General features: G+C 36.6%; 1 long non-coding RNA gene across 1 annotated transcript in view; it reads right to left on the reverse strand.

The window, feature by feature from the left end:
- Window positions 1-43: 43 nt before the first annotated feature.
- LOC140516025 (uncharacterized) overlaps window positions 44-12,712 on the reverse strand; it is a 76,935-nt gene continuing 64,266 nt past the window's right edge. The window contains exon 4 of the long non-coding RNA XR_011971246.1: window positions 44-929. This is a non-coding gene — a long non-coding RNA (uncharacterized lncRNA). The remainder of the gene's footprint in view (window positions 930-12,712) is intronic.

Raw genomic sequence — 12,712 nt, forward strand, 5'->3', positions numbered from 1 at the left:
CTCTATGCATGCCTTTTATTATTCAGGTTCCCCATCCATTCTGAGCCCACTGCAGTATGGTGTCAGTGCCACTAAACCAGGTGTCAGCCAGATTGCTTCCAAAGACGAAGTTCTTCCCCAGGTGTTTGAGGGTTTATTGAACACTGAGTTGAGTTCAGTTGTTTCGAATCTGTTCCCCTGCTTTCTACCCTCTATTATATTGACATTACTCTGAGACAGGAAAGTAGTTTCCTTTGCAATATTACTTTTTTTCCAGATGAAATTTTGTATTTTCTCTAGCTCTATGAAGTAGTGCTGTGGTAGTTCAATTAGCATTACCTAGCCCTAAGTATCCCTCCAGTTTTTTTTGAAATCATGACCTTTATTTAAGGAGCTCTTCATCTTAAGAAGCGAGGTACATAAGTTAGATATGGAGAGACCATAAGACATCCACTGAGTTTATTTATCTTATGGTCTCTATGGACTAAATCTAGTTCTTGAGGTATCTGTGTCTTAGAGATACCTGTAAACCAAGACCTAGACTCCTCAAAACATAACACTACAGACCAAAGAATTCAAATCCAAGAATGTGTGATGTCAAGACTTACAGACTTAGGGACCTCGATCTCTAGATCTACATTTAAGGCCTACCCTCAAAACTGATCTCTGACCCTTGAGCCTTACCAACACAGAGACCTAGAATCAAATCCTCAAAATGAAATATGTGGATATCACAGAGAAGATCTCTTGGTGTAGGATTTGAGGTACTGATGTCAGTCTACTTACCTTAATTAAGTGCCTCCTGTGTACTGGATAAACTGAGGGTAATCTTAGAGGAAAGGCTTCTTCCAGAGGATGGAACTGCAGTTGAAAGATATAGAAGGAAAATGTTCCAGGCCTGTGGGACAGTCTCCAACAACAAGGAGGCGAGCATCACTGGATTGCAGAGTCTGTGAAGAGGACTAAAAAGTAAAAACACTGGAAAGGTAGGAAGGAAGCACACATATTATGAAGGGAGTTTGACTGGCAGCTGGGTGAAGGATGGATTGGGGTGGGGAGAAGTCTAGAAGGATGAGGCTCAAGAAAAAGGTCATTTGATTTGTCAATTAAGAGATGATTAGTGACTTTAGAGAGCAGTTTAGGGGATTGCAAAAAGTTTCTCTGGACCTCCCATGGTCCCTTCTTTCTAATCACTTCAACCTAATATTTATTCAGTTAAGAAAGCAAAACCAAACAAATGCTTTCCCTTTACAGCTTGATTTACATTTTCTTATTATGTGGAAGAACAAACTGAAGGCTAGAGAGATTGCCTCTGGAAAAATCCTCTTATGCTGCAAATTCCAAACAGCTAATGGTTAAATTGAACATTTCCATGGAAAACCAACCTCAGGAAGGAATAAAATGATGTTTCAGAGAGCAAAGGAGCTCAAGATCCAACCCACTGTGCTGTACCCTGAAACTTAGAACCTAATCATTAATAGGAAAGGATGGGACATTCAATTAAAAAGAGACATTTAAAGAATTTTTAGAAAGAAGATGAAACAAACAATTATTTGCTTTTCAAATACCACAGACAACAGAAATACAAGAAAGATAAACCAATAGAGTAACCAAAGACAAGTACAAGAAAGTAACAGCAAAGAAACCATCAAGAGGTTGCTTTTTAAAATTACACAGAGAAGAGTGAAATCAAAAGGGAAATTTAAGAAAGGGGAGAGAAACAAGCTTGAAAAATCCTCAACTAACCCCTCACAAAACCCTTCCTCTATGTATGATGAGAGAGAGTAAGAGAGAGGGGAGTATGTGATATACCCACATCAAGTGTATGGTTAACAACGAAAAGAGAACCTAGAGGAGCGAGAGGATGAGGAGGCAAAGGGAGAAAAGAAATGGAGAAATCTTGTTTCAGTAGTAGAGGGGTACCCACTGAGGAATGCTCCTGCAAGAGAAGAAAGATATCCTCTAAAGAGAGATTGGAACCTTACAGTGCAAGGACTTGGTGCTTAGAAACCATGCATGCTACCTCAGCAGAGCTCTTGGGGGCAAGTGACCTCAAGTTAAGTGAGAAAAATTACCATGGGGACAGCACAAAACAAACAGAGAAATCGGAAAAATCCCTACCATAGGGCAGTATCCATTCTATCATGTGAAAGGCAATAAAACAGGCACCTTAGAAGATTTAAGGCCATAAGAAACTAAAAATGTGTAAGACCCATGAATCAAAGATGAAAAGTCTAGAAATACAGGGACTAATCTGTAATGAAGAGAATGAGAGTTAAGAAAAAGGAGCAGATACATTTAGTTCTGTTTACAGAATAAGGAAAAAAACATATAAACCTAACATCACTTTAAATTGAAACAATCCAAGAAAATTAAAAGGTGACAAATTGGATACGAAAACAAAACCCCACCCTGTTGTTTAGAATAAATACACCTAAAAACGAAGATATACATAGAGTAATGATTAACTCAGTAGCTACAGAAAAAGCCTTTGACAAAAGACAAGACTCATTTATGCTATAAAAAACCAGAACACTACAATATAGGAGAAAGAGACGTTTTTAATACAGGGATACACTAGAACTTTTCCCAATAAATATGCTTGTAAAAGAAACAAACTCTCCCCATCATTATTTGATATAGTACAACCAATAAGATAAGATAAAGAAATTAAAGCTGTAAAGAGAAGATGGAACTATCCCTATATTCAGATGATAAGATAGTTTGCTTAGAAAATCCTAGCAAATCAGCTAAGATGCTAATTGGGAGGGACAATTAACAGCTTCAGCAAAATTTCAAGCTATAATATCCTCAAAAATCAACATTTCTATATTATAACAAATCCAAGATGCAGGGATAGAAAGGGAAGATAATATTCAGTGTTCATGGCTGGGCCTGCCAATATAATAAAAATGACAAAATGATACCAGAGTTAATTCACACTTTTAATTCTATGCCAATCAAACTGTCAAAGGCATATTTTACAGAACTTGATTAAATATTAACAAAATTCATTTGGAAAAACAAAAGATAAAGAATATCAGGGGAAATGATGAAAAGAGATAGCAATGAAGGGCGAAGAGCCGTTCCAGACTTCAGAGCAAATATTATAAAGTAGCAGCCACTGAATCCATCTGGTATTGGTTAAAAAAAAAATAGAGGCAGAACAGTGGAACAGACTAGACAAGGGAGAATCAGAAATAATGGAACTAGAAGACTTGAATTATTTAGGAAAGAACGCCTTGCTTAAGAAAAAAAAAACATCTGGGACAACACTACAGCAGCATCGCAGATATCAGGATTAGACTAACACCTTATACCATATTCCAAAATACATCTAACTAGATCTGCAACCTTCAACGTAAAGACCATACTATAAAAAAATTAAGCAGACCCCACCTCTCACACATATGTGTAGGAGATGGATGGGAAAAAATCTTTATCGCATTTTTCCGTTAATTGTTTATATGTCTTGGATATTAAAATACATTCCCCCATACAAGTGGTCAAACTGAGAACAAACTGTTCTCAAAAGAATTGCAAAATATTAACAGTCACATGAGAAAGAATGCTTCTATTACTACTAATAATAAAAAGGTAAATCAAAACAACTTTGATATTTCACCTCACACCCTGCAAATTGGCAAATACGATCAAAGATGAGAATAGTCAATGCTGGCAGGAGTTTCCGGAAGGTAGGCATATTAGTACATTACTGGTAGAGCTGTTTGCAATTTGAGAAATACGGTGACTAAAATGCCCATCCTCTTTGACCCTGAGAGATTCTTTTACTAACCTTATACCACTGGGGAAGCCCTTAATAAGAAGTCCCCACAAAATATTTTTAGTAGTACTTTTTGTGACAGGTTATTTGCTATTGACTAGGGAATGGCTAAACAAATCATGGATATGTGAATGTAATGGAAGAGAAGCAAGGAAAGATCTACAAGAACTGATGTAAAATGAAATAAGCCGAGCTAAGAAAGCAATGTATATAATGACTACAATGGAAGCAAAACCACAAAAAAGGTATGAGGAGACATTCCCTCATGTCTTTATAGAGGTGGGAGGTCCCCAAGTATTTTCAGACCTTTTCAATGTATAGTTAGGCTGATTTTTTTCCTCTTATTTTTGTTTTTTATTTTCTGCCTTTCTAAAAAATACTATTTGTTAAACAATGGTACATTAAAAAAATACTTGAATCAATAAAAGCTAATTATCCATTCCATCTTAGAATTGGTGACAGAGATAGCAGGGGATAGTTTAATACGCACCTTACATTTTTGGAGAAGAGATTTCAGATATTTCAGAGAAAAGATAAGTAAACTCTTACAATCTAAAACCATATAAGAAATCGTAGGACCATAGTTTTAAAGATGAAAAGGGCCTTAAAGGTCATTTGTTTCAACTCCCTTATTTCACAGATAAGGGCCAAAGACGTGAAGGAATTTGCTTAGATGACACAGAAATGGCAGAGTGAGGATTTAAACCAAGTCCTCTGACTACAAATATAGAAGCTCTTTCCAGTGCTTTATATAAATTCCCCAAGTTAGCCCAGGAGCAATGTGAAGCTCTCCATATTCTAAGTCTTCTTCAACTCAACCTAGAAACTTGTGATATTTAAACAATTCAGAGAGTGATTAACACAAATTATTTTAAGTAGGAGGGAGAAATAAGGGTACCCCAACACTAGCCCGGTGAGAGAGTCTCTGAGACATTGTTCCATCATGAGAAAACAGAGGAAACACTGTGAGGCTTGGAAGCACACACGCAAAGAGTTTGGGGAAGAAAAAGATCTAACTCAATAGGGAAGGAGACAGGAAGGATTAATCAGTCATAAGCAAAATAAGCTCTAACTTTGGAGGGTGGATTAATGAGGGAGGGACTACAGGAAACAAAAAGGGGAAACCTTGTGATCCAAGTTCGGGTAAGGTGAAGAGGAGAGGGGCACTGGAGCAGAAACAGGCTTACTTATTAAGGTTGAGCACATTCTATCTCTTATGGACAAAGTAAGAAGAAGAAAAAGTTTAAGTGTGCAGAATGGATCCCAAGCCTGTTGGGAATGAGTTCACCTGAGGAGAAGCTACCACATTAGTGTGATATCTGGTAGCTCCCTGTTATTTTAACTTGTTTTTCTTGCTATTTAGAAGGATAAACTCAATTGTTTCTGTGCCACTGGAATACAAGAGCTCAAAATGTAAATATAAGTCTAAAATTGGACATCTAGAAAAATCACCATTTTAAATTTTGCAACCTCAAAATTTCTGTGTCGCAGGGCAGACCCCAGTTACAATTGTGCTTTCAAAAATGAAGTTTTCTGATTCCAAGAAACAGTAAATCCAATGTTTAAACCTTATTCCTTTGAAATCTTTCAGACCAGATTGCAGGGATGGCTAGTATTACAAGGCTAATCTGGCAGTCCTTCCTATCTGCCCTGAATTAGGACCAGCCATTTGTTTTTCTGTCTAATTGCATAATTAATTTCTATGCTGTTATCTGTTTTCTTGATTATGGTCTTTTTGGCCAGAATCAGCTTTGTTTGGTAGGGTATACAGATAAAATGACTGAGGAAATGCATCTGGCAAGAAAACAAAACCCTTTCTATTGTGAAAGGGCAGTTTTGCAGCCAGCAGCCTTTATGCTGAAACCTCCCTCCCCCCAAGTCAATTTCACTTGCTTCTTCTTGTCCATTGTACAGACTGATCCATTTGCTCAAACTTTTTCGTTTAATTGCCATGGAAATTTGATAATTTCATCTGAAAGGAGGGCTGAAGCAAACTCAGGAAGAGCTCCGATTACTGAAAACTGGAAAAAATTAATCTTGATTAAAGCACTTCCCCCATGAAAATGGGGACCTCCTGAACTCTGTGAGGGTTGATTATGGGGAGGCCATTCGTTGGGGAATGCAATAACTGTACTTACTCGAGGATTTTCCAGGAATATTGGAGCAAAAGAGTAGACACATCAAAAAAGCCCTTTAAAGGTGTAATTTTGTGGAATGTTGGCAAGAACTTACTCCAGTTCCTCTTGAAAACAAAGTGCCAAAATATGTGAACCACTTTCCAAGTGCATGATGTTGTAAGGAATGTCTGTCAGCTGTCATCACCAATAAAGCTTTCAGCTTGAAAAAAAAAAGAATTCAGAATATCATAGGAGACTGACTGTTAGTTTTTAAAAATGCATCTCCACCAATTCATCGTTGTCAGAATCTGGTTCAATTTCTTTGCTTGAGTTAGTTATTTCAAACCAAAGCACTGGGAGGAATTTGCAAAGATTCCATTACTTGGTATTTTGGACTGTTTTCATGACCATTCACCTGCTGTCACTTCGGACAATGAACATAAAATCTAATAGCTCTTACTATATATAAATATACATGCACATATATATCAGAGGCTGATTAGAAACGTATATACCTGTATATGTATACATTTATATATATTTTTATGTGAAATTAAACACTGCTACATATATACATATGTGTATATATGTGCCATTATAAGTGATTTTATATGCGGGATAATTGTTAAAAAACTAATTTGGAATTTCTCCACTATTAAAGAAGAGGAGCTATTGCAGAGTGAGGGGCAGCAGAATAGCAGACACCTTGTGACCTATTGCCCATTCTAGCACCTTCCATCTACTGCCCTCTAGGGATAAGCAGAGCAAGGCTTAAGGCCCTTCCATTTTTCTTTATGTAATACGATTTCCTGAAACCACCAAGGCAGAGGAGAGGAGGAGCCCAACTACAGGCATAACCTTTAAATTTATATATTTTTTCTTTATGTTATGAATTCAATCAATAAGAAACAAACATTTAAGTATACAAGGAAGAAAAATTAACATAAATATACATACAAGAACTAAAAAAGATTGTATATAAAATCAGAAACCTCTGTTATATTCAGTATGCTTTTTTAATCACTTTCTTCCAACTACTTCAACTCTTCAACCCTCAAAACCGAAAGTAGTCATTTATAGGTATTTTACTGATTATAGATAAATCTATGGTGGAAAAAAAGACAACTCTCTACAAGTCAGAATCCTTAAAGCACTCACTCAGGAGGCCATCCCCACCAGCCACCATGTGCCACTGCTTGGGAACGAATAGTATGTTCCAAAAAGCACAAGCAAAGAAGCTCAAGCTGTAGCCAAAATAACATTCTCTGCAAGGAAAAAAATGAACGTTTAACAGAAAGGAAACATCTGAAGCTCTCTTGCTACAAAACAAAAAACAACCAAAAGTAAAACAAAACAGATGAGAACAGAATTTTCAACTTGCAAATAACACAAACAACAGAAACCAAGAGTGATCAGCAAGTACACCTATCACAAAAAGAATAAGTAATGAAATCAATTACCCATGTTCAGAGGTTGCTTTAAAAAAATTGACATACAGTTAAGAAAAGAACTAAGAGGGATAGTCAGTGAATAAGATAGGATACAGGACAATAAAGATGTAAGAAGAAACAGGAGGATTGATGGTATAGGAGCCGAGCTGAAGCATCACATACTAATATAGGTGAACCAAGGCATTTTGTGAGATGATATTTCCAAGTGGGAGGATACAGATGTTAGTACAGAAGAGGTGAGGGAAGGAAGAATAGGTGATGTAATTCATGCCAAGTTCATGGGTTAAACAATAAAAGAAGGAAAGGAAGCTACTAGAGAATGGGAGAGGCAATAGAAGGTAGGGATTGAGTTTTCCCATTTTAGGAAGGGGGGTCTTGGGTGTAATGGGCAATGACAACTTCATGATGAGTTTAGTCTTGGGGGGGAAGTTGGCACACTAGGAGAAGGAGGAATAGCAGCATTACCCAACTTGAACTGGCAGGTTGGGTCCCCAGAGAGCGACTATTACTCACAAATTGCTGTCTGTCCTTTGTTCTTGAAGAGGACCAATGACATCACAATAGTGGTGTCTTGATTTGCAAGTGAATTGGATTTAAGTGAGGCAGGGCTGGGCAAAATCATCAGCCTCATTCCTCCAGAGTCATCAGAGTTCAGTGGCAAGACAAAAGTCAAGACCAACTGGCAATGGCCCAGGGGAACAACACCATAGAACTGATAAAACTAAAAGTTGGCTCTTTTAAAAAAAAATAACAAAATCAATAAAGCTTTAGCCAACCTAACTGAAAAGGGAGGAATATGGAATTAACAAAGGAAAAACTCATAAAATCACAAGCTCTTACTTATATAGTTTGATGCCAGTAAAACTGAGAATTTAAGAAATAGCAATTTATTTATAAAAATATTGTAACACCCCCTGCAAGGCTACTTCTCCAACTCCTACTCATATTGATGAACCAGTTTCCCAGAGTGTGGCTAACTAATTCTTCCTTTGGGGCTCTAGGGATAACCCTAAGGGGCTGGCTCAAAAGTTTCTACTGGTATATTTCCCATTAAATATCAACCAGCAAGATACTTCTTTAGAAAAGATTATATTGACTAAGACAGCATAAGAACCTCTCCCTCCCCCAAACCTAGAGTATACCCTCCCATGAATGTGTTTTTCTTTTTTTGTACTTTGTTCTCAAAGAGGACCATGACATCAGGAAGAAGATGTCATGACTAGGAAGTGAACTGGATTTAAGTGAGGCAGGGCTGGACAAAGTCACCAACCTTACTCACTCCTCCAGAGCCATCTGGGTCCAGTAGCTAGGGAAAAAGTAAGCTTAAATTTAGGATGTAATAGAAGCAAAGCACATGTGCAAGGAACACATGACTGAAGTGTAAACTCACAACTTCTATTGCAAGTCCTTTCTTGAGTCCATAACTGACATTTCTTTGGTGCAAAAGGCTGAACTCCTTGAAGTTCTATCTATATATGACAACTTCTCTGGATGCACACTGTCTTCTACTGGTCTGACCTCTCCAATAACATGGTCAGTGCTGGAGGAGCCTGAACTCCTCTGGACTGGAAAACTGATTACATTCCTCTATTGAAAGCTTCTAGAGGTATGTCTACCCAATCAAGCCTTTTCCCTTCTGTATCTCAGGGTATAGCCAATCTTGTTTACACATCTTGCCTACTGACTGATTCTGCAACACAAAGAGGTATTCTCATCCAATAAAGATATCAGTTGTAGAAAGATCTTGTTAGTTGAGGTGGATAGGGAGTGGAACTCCACATATTACATATCCACAAATTATAATATGAAATAACCAAATCAGGAGACAAATCCAGATCTTTAGGAACAAAACATCTAGAATATCCAAGGGAACAAATTTTTAAAGCTGGAATGTAGGTGGGATAGCACTTCTATCCTATAAAACGATGTGGTATTAGTTTTAAAAAAGCAAATCAGTGGAAAAGATTAGACAAGGAAGAATCAGACATAGTGAAATAACCAAGTGTTTTATAAACTCCAAAACATGAATTACCTGAGGGGAAATTTCTTATTTGACAAAAACTGCTAAGGAAAATGGAAAGTAGTCTGGCAGAAATTAGATCTAAAACATTTTACAACACATTTGATTCAAAATATATAACTCAATGATTAGAGATTATACCATAAGAAAGAAGAATAGATCAAATACGGTTTCCAGCTGTGGCTAGGAGGTGAATTATTAAACAAACAAGGGTGAGAAGCAATAAGGAAAGACAAAATAGGAACTTTTGATTATATGAAATTGAAATACTTTTGCAAGAACAAAATTAATAAATTAGGATACGAAGGAAAGTAGTTGACTGGGGAAACATCTTTGTATCAAATAATCCTGGCAAGGGTCTGATACCTAAGGTATATAGGACCTAACAGAAATATTTAAGACTAAAAACCATTCCCCAATAGATAAGTGGTCAAAAGCTAAAATCAAAGAGTTCTCAAGAGAAGAATTACAAATCCTGTAACAACCATATGGAGGATCAGAGTATCATAGATTTAGAACTGAAAGGAACTCAAGTACTTATCCAGGCAATCTTCTAATTTCACAGATAAGGAAACTGAGGTCCAGAGAGGTTAAGTGACTTGCCCAGAGTCACATAGCTAATAAGTGTCTGGTTCAGGATCCAAACACTAGTCTTCCTGCAACACCTCCCCACTCTTTAAGAATGTGAGATCTTTGAAGGCAGAAATTGCTTTGCCTGTCTTTGTATGCTCAACATGGTGCTTCAAACATAGTAATTACTTAATACTTATTGATGTGACTCTTAAGTCCAATATTCTACCTATTATACCACATTGTCTTTCATTGCTCAAAATCACAAATAACAAGACAAATTCAAATCAAAACAGCTCTGTTCTGGTAAAACGGCATAGGTGCAAAAGATAGGAATAGCCAGTGTTGGAGGAGCTGTGGAAAGACTTGCACACAAAATACTGCTGGTGGAGCTAAATATTGGTCTATCCTGGAAAGCAATTTGGGATTATGTGAATAAAGTAACTAGAATGTCCCTACCCTTTGACACAGAGATTGTATTTTGAGGGGGACAGTGACTTTTTAAAAAGCTCCATTTATAAGAAAGCAGAATCCAAAAATATGTTTATGAGAACATTTAAAACAAAGATTCATGCAGACTGGAATGGAATCTATTATGCTTCAGGCAAACTCAAAAAAGCAAGGGTAGCAAATGTGAATTCAGAGTAGACTATGATAAAAATAGATAAACAGAAAAATATTAAACTTAAATTCACTATAGATAATATATCAATGTTAATACTTAATATAATATTTGCATCAAAAACATGGTATCTAAATACTTAAAGGAAAAATATTCATCCAACTGCAATAAAAAACAGACCACAAAACTAAAACAGTCAAGGACCTCAATGTACTCCCTTTCAAACCTAGACAAATTTAACCAAAAAGATGAACAGGAGAGGAGACAAGGACCTGAATAGAACTTGAGAAAAGTTAAATATGATACAACTCTGGTGATTACTGAATGGGAGCAGAAAAAAGTTAACACCTTTCAGCTGTGCATGGGATCTTCATATAAACTGACAATATATAGGCAAATAAAAACCTCACAAACAAATACAGAAAAGCATAACTTTACTAAACCCATCCTCTAATTACTATAATGAAATATAATTACATTCAATAAAGACCTTGTCAAGAAAAATTAAAAACTAATTAGAGACTATCGATCAGTAAATGAATCAATAAACATGTGTTAAACGCATACAGGCCCTGGAGGAGACGGCTGCCCAGGACACACCTATATCCATGAAGACTCAGAAAAGAAAGCTTTTGCCACCAAAGTCCTTGGCACCATCAAGTGGTTTAGCATCAGAAATGAATATCAGTCAAAATGACACTAACAATTTGTTTATACATCAGACAGCTACCAAGAAAAATAATCCATGGAAATCTCTACGTAGTATAAACAATGGAAAAACTACAGAGTGGCTTAAGGAGAAATGATAACAATTATATAGCACTTTTTATGTGCTAAGTGATTTACAATTATTATCTCATTTGATCCTCACAACATCATTATCCCTGTTTTACAGATGAGGAAACTGAAGCAAAACAAGTGACCGTTAGGGTAAAACAACTAGTATACGTCTAAGGCCAAGACTGAACTCAGGTCTTCTGAATCCAGGCCCAGTACTCTTATCAATTCTGCTATCCTTTTCCATTTTATGAGCGAGTTCATTCCATTAACATTCACAGTTATGACTGTTAATTGTATATCTGTCTCCATCTTGTCCTCTTGTAGTTTTCTTCTTTTTAACCCCATCTTCCTACTTGACAGAGAGTAGGCAAAGTTTACCTAATACTTGTGATCTACAAATGATGGGATCTTTTTCCACTTCATTGTCCCTCTTCTCTTTCCCTTGCCTTGCCCCACATCACAGGTTTGTTTTCTTTCTTCCTCTCCCTTTCTCTCCAGAGACAGTTTCCTTATTCTATTTGTTTATTTATTATACACCTCTGGCTATCCTTAGCACCTCTCTTAGCACAGTCCTTTCTCTGTCCCTGTCTATTTTCCTGTTGCATGTATTCTCTCATTCAGCCTTTGGTTCAAATAAACGTGTATTTCATTTCATGTGAAATAATGAATTCTCTCCCTTTCTTCTTTCTTCCTTCCCCAGTATAGTATCCTATTCTTCTGATTTCCTTACAAAAATCCCCTAAGACCTCTGCCTGTCTTTTAAAACTTTCTCTGAGACCTTTAAAGGACTTACAATTCTAAGAGGACACTTGTTTATTTGCCCTCATTAAAGGTAAACAATTCATCCTCACATAATTCCTTCCCATTGATTATATACTTCCCTGTTTCTCTTGTTTCCCACATTTTCATTTCAAAATGTTTACTTGGATCTGGACTTTTCAACCAGAATGCTTAGAAATTCTCTATTTTATTTTCAATTTTCCCTCCCAAAACAGTCTTCTTGACTCTTAGCTTTTATATTTTGCCTTGAGGAGTATTACGTTCTATGAACTTTTCTGTTTTATATTGCTAACTGCCAAACCTTGTCTGATCTTGATTATGGCTCCTTGGTACTTGAACCCTTGCTTTTTGGTTGTTTGCAGTATCTTTTCTTCAACCTGGAAGTTTAGAATTATAGCTTTGATGTTCCTGGAAATTTTCATTTTGGGGTCCATTTCAGGAGGCAACTGGTATGTTATTCCCATTTTTTACATTGATCCCTGGTTCTAAGAGTTCTGATCAATTTTAATTTATGATTTCTTGAAACATGGGACTCAAACTTCTTTTGCTGTTGTTGTGATTTTCACACAGTACAATGATTGTTAGATCATCTCTCCTTGTCATTTTCCA

Source organism: Notamacropus eugenii, chromosome X (assembly GCF_028372415.1).
Source record: "Notamacropus eugenii isolate mMacEug1 chromosome X, mMacEug1.pri_v2, whole genome shotgun sequence".
Taxonomy (NCBI): Eukaryota; Metazoa; Chordata; class Mammalia; order Diprotodontia; family Macropodidae; genus Notamacropus; species Notamacropus eugenii.